Raw genomic sequence first — 11,411 nt, forward strand, 5'->3', positions numbered from 1 at the left:
GGAGAGGGACTGTGTGCTGACAACCGGGGGGCAGGCTTGTGGTGTATACCCTTTGGTTGGTTAATGATGCATAGAGGGGATTGTAACCATAGCAATGAAACAATATACGATAGGATGAATGTAAAACTAATGTTCTCCCATGTAAACTATCACATAATTCACAATAAAACATTAAACAAAAAAAAAAGATCGATATGCTAGACCAGCCACCAGTGGCAGTAGCAGCAGGACACCCTAGCACCTGGAGCAGAGAACAAGAGGGAGCACGAGGCATGGGGGGACACTGGCTGCAGGGACCCAGCCACAACCTGAGAGGTTGTAACCCATTTATTCCATGCATGAATCTAGTTAGTTGTACTTGGCACAGGAGGTGTTGCAAAGTCTGCTCTGATCGGGCAGTTTGTTCAAGGAATTTTTGCTGAAAAATGTGATCCTGTGAGAAGATTCTTACAGAAAGCAAGTTAAAGTAGATGCACAACAGTGTATGCTTGAAATCTTGGATGCTGCAGGAATGGAACAATTGACAGCAGTGAGGAATCTGTACATGAAAAATGGAGAAGGCTTTGCATTAGTTTATTCCATCACAGCACAGTCCACTTTCAATGATTTGCAAGACCTGGGATTTAAAGACTCTGATGATGTTCCAATGATTCTGGTTGGCAATAAGTGTGACTTAAAGATGAGCAAGTTGTAGGAAAGGAACAAGGTCAAAATTTTGCACAACAGCAGAACAACTAACTATCCATTCTTAAAATCTTCTGCAAGGTCAAAAATAGATGTTAATGAGATCTTTTATGACTTAGTGTGGCACATTAACAGAAAAACTCCTGTGCCTGGGAAGGCCTTTAAAAAGTCATCAAGCCAGCTGCTTTAATGAATGTACTAAATACATTGTAGTTCTAAACCAAGTCTGAAGAATTGTTGCCCAATTCAACAGTGCCAGCATTCCAACTGTGTTAAACCTACAACATTTTAAATGGTCTTTCCTGTGTGGTACCCTTAAGAGGTGAATGACAGCTACTACATCAGTATGTAAATTCTGATCACTTTCCAGTATCACAAGAGAGATTTTGTACTTATATAATAGTCCTAGGGAGTCCTGGTGTGGTTATATAATAGTCCTAGGGAGTCCTGTGGGTTAATGCGCCAGACTTCAAAGCCGCTTGAACTGCAAGGTTCAAGCTCACCAGCTGCTCCTCGGAAACCCTATACAGGGTCATTATGGGTCAGAATCAACTCGATGGCACTTAACAACAACAACAACTGTAGTCCTAGAGAATGCAACTGGTAAAACCACAGGCTAAAGGCAATATCACTGCTAAGAGACATTCTTCCCCGACCAATGTTGTACATATATGAAAATGGGTTACGGTATACTTTAACACACCCCATACTTTGTATTGGAGAGTACAATAATATAAAATTTTAAAGCATCTTATTTTAGAATAATAAAACAAAGTCCAAGAGCTCCTATTATAAACGACTCCAGATAACTTTGTTTCTTTTATACTTGTAGCTTATTGTGGATTTTTGTTGTTGTTGTTTAAAGAAATTCAAAGTCATTACCATAGTATTGTACAAAATCAGCACTTGGATTAACACAGCTATATACTTTTTATAATATTTGAAAAATCTGCGGAGACAGTGATCTTATCTTTAAAATATTATAGTCCTTTCAGTATGATGTCTTAGACTAAAGACTTTGACTTTAATATCTGTTGGGAATGAAATGTCCAGACTTCAAATTTCTTGTTTCCTTTTTTGTTTACATAGGGGGAAAGGTTTATAGTTGTGTGTACAGTGGGAGTCTACAACTAGAAGTGTATATTTTCAAACAATTTTAATGATTTAACAATTTTTGTATATCATTTTCAGGGTTCTGCAGCTGTAGACTCTCACTGTGAATTCCTTGCTTGCTCCTACCTAAGTGTATTTGAAATACCAAATACACAAGTTTAGTATTTTTGCCTCAGTGATTTTTTCACTTGTGTAGCATTTTGGTTGAGACGTTAAATGGTGAACAAGAACTGTGGATGTGAATGTGAGAAGTAATTTTAACCATGTGTAATTGGTCATAAGGCCTAAGTTGCAGTAACTATTGCTATTTTATTTAACAATGCCTTGTTGCTTTGTGTGCATGAACATTTGGGTGCAAAGATTGTGTGTCTATCCAACAGGGAGCCACAGTATTTAAACTGACACAATCTGGTGTGGCACCATAGGATAAGCACTCAAGGTCAGCTTGAATGGCAAAGTCAGCAGTTCAAATTCACCAGCTGCTCCTCGGGAACCCTATACAGGATTGCTATGAGTTGGACTTGACAGTACTTAATAACAACAACAACAAAAACAATATTACAATTATTTGTTTGAAGTGACCAAATGGAAACTAAAAATCTTAATTAAAGTGGTGTCATTTTATATAACTTAGTATCAGTAGTTCAATAAATTTGTATTGCCATGCAAGGGCTTGCACTACAATTACTTGCCACTTGAAATGTTTAACAATACTAGTAAATAAATATGGGTTTACTTCTTTTAAATGTAAAAAAAATAATTTAAAAAATTTATATCCTGGCATTAGTGAGCAGAAATGGAGTGGTATAGGTCATTTTGACTCATCTGCCAATTTGTCATATTGAGGTGGGTTGCGTATTGATGTGATTCTGGAAGCTACGCCATGGGTATTTTAAATACCACAAAGGTCACCCACAATGGACAGGTTTTAGCTGAACTTCCAGACTGAGACAGACTAGGAAGAAGGAAAGATGGTCTACTTCTAAATATTTAGTCACTGAAAATCTTATGAATAGCAGTGAAACACTGTCAGCATCAGAATATTGAATATTGAAGCATGACAAACAGCACCAGAATATTGTCAGATACAATGCCAGAAGATGAACCCCTCAGGTTGGAAAGCACTCAAAATATGACTGCCTCCTCAAAGTAGAATTGACTGTGATGATGCAAATGGAGTAAAGCCTTTGGGACCTTCATTTGCTGATGGGGCACAACTCAAAATGGAGAGAAACAACTGTAAACATTTGCTAATAATCAGAACATGGAATGTACAAAGTATGAACCTAGAAAAATTGGAAATTGTCTAAAATGAAATTGAATGCATAAAGATCGATGTCCTAGGCATTAATGAGCTGAAATGGACTGTTATTGACAGTTTCTAATCTGACAATAACATTGCTTACTATGCCAGGATTGATAAATTGAAGAGGAATGATGTCGCATTCATCATCAAAAAGAACATATTAAGATCTGTCTTGAAGTACAGCACTGTCTGTGATAAGATAATATCCATATGCCTACAAGGAAGACCAGTTAACTCCACTATTACTGAAATTTATGTACCAACTACTAAATCTAGTGATGATGGAATTGAAGAATTCTACCAACTTCTTCAGTCTGAAATGGATCAAACATGCAATCAAGATGCATTGATAATTACTGGCGATTGGAATACAAACGCTGGAAACAAAGAGAAAGGATCAGTAGTTGCCAAATATGGCCTTGGTGATAGAAATGATGCTGAAGACAACATGACAGAATTTTGCAACATCGATGACTTCTTCATTGCAAACACTTTAAAAAAAAAAAAAAAGACAACTATACAAGTCACTGCTTAGTGTACATTTATCCCTGGAGCAACAGTCTCTCATCTATTCTCTGTAGACCCCTTTGCTGTTCACTCTCTATATATTCTCTGTCTGTCTATCTCTCTCCTTTTCTCAGTACACATAATAATAGTTGTTGTTATGTGCCATGGAGTCAGTTCTGACTCACAGCAACCCTGTACAGGGCTTCCGAGGCTGTAAATCTTTACAGGAGCAGAAAGCCTCATATTTTTCCCATGGAACAGCTGGTAGTTTCAAACTGCTGACATTAAACCTTTAATGAGTGCGTACCATCAGCCAGGCACTATGCTTACAATGATGGATATAGCTACTTCATTACCAGAGTTCACAGGCCTTGTCTCAGTTCATATTTTGTCTAAGATAGCTACACAGTGGTCCCCCAAAGACTGGAACAACATCCCAGGTTACCACCATAGAACACTCAGGAAATGCATATATTGAGCAGCTATGATAGCTGGTCTAAAAAGGATGGAAGGTATGTGAGAACTGTCATACTTGCATACTGTACCCATTAGATCTAGCATGGACAATCTGCCTACCAAAATTCAACCAGATGAAGATAAAGAAGTATGATACAGGGAGTAAGCATAAATTGTCACAACCTGATCAACTAGACCCTTGTTTATACATGAGGCTGCCCACAATTCCAACCGAATAGGGAAGGATTCTCCATATTAAGGATAAAGCATGCCTCACTGGGTTGAAAGGGATGGGTAATTTAGAATTTGGTTACCTAAATTGTCTTGGTGTGCCACTATGGGTTAATGCATCAGACTGCAAAGCCGTTTGAACTGCTAGGTCAGCGGTTCAAGCTCACCAGCTGCTCCTCGGAAACCCTATATAAGGTTGCTATGGGTCGGAACCGACTTGACGGCACTTAACAACAACAAAGGCACGAAGTGGCTGGTTTACAAGCTTTCATGAAGCTGCTTAGTGTCAGAACAAGGGGAGTAAGACAGAAATCCTACTGAATAGTTTTCCTCAGGTCCAGATACATTTGGCGATGAGGGAGATGGGATTTTTTTATTTAATAGTGAGTAATTGTTTTCAGGTTCTAATGGTGATTGTCACAACTGTAAATGTAGAAGAGGTGCAACTAAAAGGGGGGAGTAGTTAATATGGCTCAGGACCATAGTTTCAGGGGACACCATGATCAACTGGCATAACATAGTTCACAAAGACAGTGTTCTACATCCTATTTTGGTGAGTAGCATTTGGGATATTAAAAGCTCATGAGAGTCCATCTAAGGTGCAGCTATTGGTCTCTCCATGTGTGAAAGAATGAAGATGATGAGAATTGAAGATGCTTGCAATCAATTAGTCCAATGAACTAATGGAACCTATGGACTTCAGTTTCCATGACTCTGAGACCAGAAGAACTAGATGGTGCCCAGCTACCACTACCAACCTCTCTGAAAGAGATCATATTAGAAGGTTCCAGATAGAGCAACAGAATATGTGTAACAAAACTCAAAATTATTAAAAATAAATAAATAATACCAGGCTAACAGTTCAGAAAGAGACTTGGGGAACATGAGACTATAGCCTTTGGCCACCCTTCATGTCTGTAAAGGAACTCACCCTCCTGCCACAACTTTCAGTCAAGCAGTAGATAGGTGGGTGGGTGGGTGGGGGACAAAACTAGTAAGATATGGTCACTATGAATGATGGAACGGACCATCATTCAAGATCAGTGGGGCAGCATGTACCTAAGGACAAAGGTGAGAAGGATGGGAAGGAGGGTGGAATGAAAATAGGAACCATGGGGAGGAACTGAGATAACTGTTGTTACATGGAAGGGATAGCAATCATTGAGACGAAACAAAGTATATGATTTTTTTAATATAAAACTGATGATCTTATCTATAAACCTTCACTCATTTCACAATAAAAATTAAAAAACAAACAGCCATTTTATTTGCTTATAATTCTAAAAGAAAGCATTTTGAGCTGAGCTCACGTATATGTCTGTCATCATTTGGTGGCTTTACTATTTACAATTACTTCACTCACATCTCTGGTAGTTGGTGCTGGTTGTTGGCTGGATGGTCTGGGAGACCTGACCAAAATAGCTCATCTCCACCCATGTGATTGCTTATCCTCCAATACACTGACTAGGTTTCCTCACATGTTTGTCTCAGAAGAGCACTGTAAGAGAACAAAAGTAGGAGCTGTAGGTTTTTTGAAGTTTAAGTTTAAAATAAAATAAAATAACTTTGCGGAATCAAAGCAAATCACAAGGTCACTCTAGATTCCAGAGATGGGGAAATAGCCTATTCCCCCAGATGGGGGCAGTGGCAAAGCCACACTGTAAAAGGGCATGGATACAAGGATGGGAGAAGTTTGTGACCAGTTTTTTGTAATATGCTACACCAAGGTAAAATACCTTATATTTAATTTTATTTTATTGAAGAACAATTGGAAGCTATTGATGAATCTCAAATATACTCTCTCTTCACTTTTATTGACATGGTTAGGTTTCAAACAGGTTGTTAAGTGAAAATTTGCATTATACAAAAGTGGAAGATGACCACATTAAATTACAAAATGAAGGATTAAAAGAACATTGTATTTCAAGAGGGAACCTGGTGCTAGGGAGCATGGCGGAAGGCAGAATCTCCAGTAGGTACTATTCAATCTGTCTGGGCGGAGCTGATGAAAGGAGATACAGATGGGTAACTTGTGATACTGTAGTGAATAATGCTTATCAGGACGGATTATGAGGGCTGGAAATGCAATGGTAGAAGTTTTGTAACAAGGAAGGGAGTGATTAATTCTCCAGGATAGGAGCGGAGGCCTTTGGGACCATCAAAGGAGAAGAGCCAAGAGCAGGACCCTACCCAGAGAAACAGAGATGCCTGCGATAGAGACAGAGATGATGACGTGGAGTGATGAAGCGACTGGGGACTTTGGACCCAGAGAGGGAAAAGGACTGTGGGCTGAAAACTGGGGGAAGGAGGGGAAAGTGTAGGGGGAGGGTTTCTGGGATATACCCTTTGGGTGGTTGATGATGCATGGAGGGAATTGGAACCATGGCAATGAGATGATATATGATGGAATGAATGTAAAACTGAAGTTCTCCCATGTAAACTATCATATAATTCACAATAAAACATTAAAAAAAAGAGCATTGTATAACTATCAAATTGCATCATTATACAAATGCCATACTAAAAGTGCCATGGACTGCCAAAAGAACCAATAGATCTGTTTTGGAAGAAGTGCAGCCAGAGTGCTCCTTGGAGGCCAGGATGGCTAAGCTTTGTCTCTCATACTTTGGCCATATTATCTGGAGGGAACAGTCACTGGAGAAGGATGTCATGCTGGGTAAGATGAAAGGTCAGAGAAAAAGAGGAAGACCCCCAACGAGATGGATCAGCCAGGTGGCATCATTGATGGTGTCAAGTGTGGCAGCGGTAGTGAGGTTGGCCCAGGATCAGACATTGTTTCATTCTGCTGTGCATGGGGTCACTATGAGTCAGTTCCGACTCGATGGCACCTGACAACAACAACATAAATGCCATATGGCCCCACCAACTTGACACATAACCCTTACCATTTCAGTCAGTGTTACTCTCACCTTGTACACTGTTAATGTGAAAAATAGTTGGATAGTAGGTTTTTTTTTTTTTTTTTTTGCTATTGTCATAAATGAGAAATACAAGCTAATGAAATAGATAATACGTGAGGGAGTAGTTGTATAGAGTTCAGCCAAGTACGGTTCATGTTCTAAAAGGGTGGGTCACTCTGTTGAATGAGTGAGGTAGGGGTGAGGGGCAAGAATGCAAACAGACTAGTTAGGTGGCTTTAGCAATTATCCAGGCTGGAGAGGATGCCTGGGCTAGGCAGGAGACAGTGGACATATCTGAAAACTGTTTGGGAAGTGAATAAGACAGTCCTTGCTTACAGATATAGAGGTGAGAGACACAGGATCAAAGATTACTGAGATTTTTGACAGTAGTAGTGTCATTTACTGAGAGGAAAAGACTGAGAAGAAGAGCAAGTGGGAGTAGGGTGAGAAGAAATCAAAAGCTTGTTTTAAATAACATCATACTTGAGACACTGAGTGGTTATGTCAGGTAGTCAGTTAGACATTCAGATCTATGAATTGATGCCTTTCAGTTATGGTGCTGGAGAAGATTATTAAAATTACCACGGACTGCTAGAACAAAACAAATCTGCATTGGAATGCTCCTTGGAAAACAGGATAGTGAGACTTCATCTCTTATACTTCAAAATTGTTATTAGGAGAAGGGTATCATGCTGGGTATAAATGGAGGGTAAAGTGGAGGGTCAGCAAAAAGAAGGGAGAACCACAATGAGATGGACTGGCACGGTGGTGGCAACAATGGGCTCAAGCTTAACAATGACTGTGAGAATGGTGCACTGTTTTGTTTTATTGTGCATAAGGTCACTATGTGTCATACTCCATCATAGCACCCAACAACAACAAGGCGTAGGGGGGAGGTTGGGGTTAGAGATACTAGTTTAGGATTTGCAATGATCAGTGTTACATATCAACTTGGGTAGGATTTTGTTGTTGTTGTTAAGTGCTGTTGAGTTGGTTCCAATTCATAGCAACCTTGTATAGGGTTTCCAAGAGTGGCTGGTAGGTTTGGACTGAAGACCTTGTGATGTTTTTCCTCGGTTTTAGTCCTCAGTTATTCAAACACGAATCTAAGTGTTCCTATGAAAGTATTTTGAAGCTAAGATTAAAGTCTATAATCAGTTGACTTTAAGTAAGGGAGATTACTCTAGATAATCTAGATGGACCTGTAGCAAAGCCTTAAGAGTAGATTTCCCTGAAAAGGAAAAATTCCATCTCTGGACAACAGTTTCACCCGATACCCCAGAGATTAAATGAGATCTCTCAGGGGAAGAAAAAGAGAAAGGGAGGAGAGCCAAGATCAAAATCCAGGGAACAGTAACATTTAGTTAGAAGAAGAATAGAAGAAAAGAGACTGAGAAGGAACGGTCAATAAACAAGTAGTAAACTCTTATGAATGTGTTGTCATGAAAGCCAAAAGAAGAAAGTATTTCAAGAATCAGAAAATAGTGAACTGGCTATATAGAATGTGTTTGAGAAGCCAGAGAAGATGAAAGCAGGAAAGTGTTTATTAGATTTGGCAATATGAAGGTCATTGGCAAATTTAGCAAGAGCAACAGTTTCTGTAAGGTAGTGAGATACTTCATATGACGTCATCCTGAATCTTCACAATCAATCTTAAAGCTAAAAAGCATTACTCATGGCTGTTGAGTTGATTCCGACTCAAAGAAATCCTATAGGACAGAGTAAATATGCTCCATAAGGTTTTCCAGGCTGTAAAAGCACTGGACCACAGGTTGCTTTGAACCACAAGGTCACCGATTCAAATTCATCAGCTACTCTTTGGAAACCCTATAACAGAGTTGCTATGAGTCTGAAACTACTCATCAGCACTTAACAACAACAACAGCAATCTTCACAAAAGCATACTGTCACATCTTCCTCACATGGAGCAACCAAGAACTTTAACCACATCACCACCATAGCTCTTTAAGGTTCATTGTTGTTGTTCAAACTGACATTACAATCCAGTGCATTATGCTTCAGTTCCATGCCAGGACTCCATTAACGTTCAGTAAATCTTCCCATATTGAAGAATAACACTCTAGAGCCTGAGTGCCTAGGTTCAAATGTTGGCTCCACCATTGATTATACTACCTGGCACATTATTTAACCAGTCAATTTTCTCATTTATAAAATGAGGGTTATAATAGTACCGTCTTTATAGGGTTGCTTTGAGAATTGTATGAGTTGATATACATAAAGTCCTATCTGTCTTATCACCCCCATTATATATGAAGGACCTGAAGTTCTCAAAGTTCTCAGCAAGTCCCATGATAAGAGAAAGGAAGAAAGGATGTTAGCCCTGGTTTCCTGGACCCACACTCTGAGTTAAAATGTGAAGAATTACTCCCACTCAGGGGTCTGCATCTCAGACCCAGCTTCCTTTAAAAGCCACAAACTCCTTCTAGAGGTGAGCCAGGTGATCAACAGAACCCAATAAATAAGCCATACTGTTTTGGTAATACCTGATCCTTCATATATACCCAGAGACTGAGACAGTCATTAGTGAATGATAAACATTTGTTGTTGTTGTTGTTGTTGTTGTTGTTGTGTTTTTTGGCATCCCAGTGTAGAGCTCAAGGATAAGTAATAGATTGCTGACCCCAATATAGGTGATTCAAACCCACCTCAGAAACCCTATACAGTGCTGCTATGAGTTGGAACTGACTTGATGTCACTTAACAACAACATATATTTTTCTTAGTGTAACATATTAGCATGAGACCTTGTCTACATACTTGAGGAGGGCAGGAATCATGATCAGCCCAAAGCGGATTCCTATAAAGTGGAGGTCACACAAATTTTCACCGTGTCTGACAAAAACCTCTTATATCAGCCGTTCTCCCAGCAACACTCTCTACTTTGCTGGGTTTGATAATCCATTGCAATGCCCACACAGAACTCACAGACCATACTTAAAATTGCATGATTTATTTGGATAGAACAGGCTACAACTCAGGATCAGGATCAACTTAGAAGAATAAGATACAACTCAATAGACAGGATCCAGTTTGTCGATCAGGACAGTGTCCAATCATGATGGCATTCTTTCCAGCATACCTGCAAAGCAGACCATTCTCTCAGCCAGTCAACCTGTCAACTTAGAGGACTTTTCTAGGCCTCTAACCTATTACAACCCTTTATCTCTGCTGACAAGTGCCCAGAAGCACTCTACTCTGTCAGCAGGCCTCCTGCCTGAAGGCACTCATCTCTCTTATTCCATGAATCAGCAAGCCCACTGCAGTTGTTTGCTGGTCCCAAGGTTCTCACTGCTGCTTGTACTGCTGTGCTGTCTCTCACCATTTTCCGTGGTACAGCTCTCTCTCTCCTGAGCCTAGGAACTTCTCAGCACAGAGACTCTAGGTCCAAAGGACATGCTGTACTCTAGACACTTCTTAATGGTAGTGAGGTTCCCTACAACCTCTGTGGGATTGGCCCTTATATTTAATTTCAAGACAGAGTCCTTCCAATTAGACTACAAACTAACCAATCCCCTCATTAGACCGCAATCACTCAATATGTACAGTAATGGACCAATTCCTACAAGGTCACTTCATCCTACTGGGTAGTTTTATGCATGGAGTCCTGGTGTGTTACTGGACAATAATCACTGGACAGCTAACTACAGGATGGTGGTTCAAACCCATCAACCACTCTTAGGAAACCTTTCACAGGGTTGGTATATGTCTGAAACAACTCAAGGCACTAAACAACAATAACAACAGCATTTGTATAATATACTGACAAGTCCTTTGCAAGACTGTGGTCTAGTCAACCATTTTTTGGCAGACTAATAAACCCAAGGCCAGAAAAACTATATATAATAAACCCATTGCATCACACAATATGAGTATAACATCTAGTAGACAAAAACTATACATGTGTACCTACAAACAGAGACTAGGGTTATGTTAGTTACAGATTTCTAAATATGTTATCATCTTCTCAACCGAGTCTCTCAATTTCTCCAAGCTCCCACATTCCTGTGCAGCCTGAAGATAGTATAAAGTTAATTCATTCTTTATGAATGTTCTAATTATTTCCAGGAAACTAGAAGATAAATTACAGCATGCAAACATAATTATTATTGATAAACTCCTTAGTAAAGCAATAGTACATTCTGTATCCAGAAACAAAATAATGTTCACATGATT

At 39.4% G+C, this 11,411-nt stretch overlaps 1 pseudogene; it reads left to right on the forward strand.

Moving 5' to 3' along the window:
* LOC102835988 overlaps positions 1 to 874 on the forward strand; it is a 160,438-nt pseudogene extending 159,564 nt beyond the window's left edge.
* The last annotated feature ends 10,537 nt before the right edge of the window (positions 875 to 11,411 follow it).

This window comes from Chrysochloris asiatica, unplaced genomic scaffold, assembly GCF_000296735.1.
Source record: "Chrysochloris asiatica unplaced genomic scaffold, ChrAsi1.0 scaffold00136, whole genome shotgun sequence".
Lineage (NCBI taxonomy): Eukaryota > Metazoa > Chordata > Mammalia > Afrosoricida > Chrysochloridae > Chrysochloris > Chrysochloris asiatica.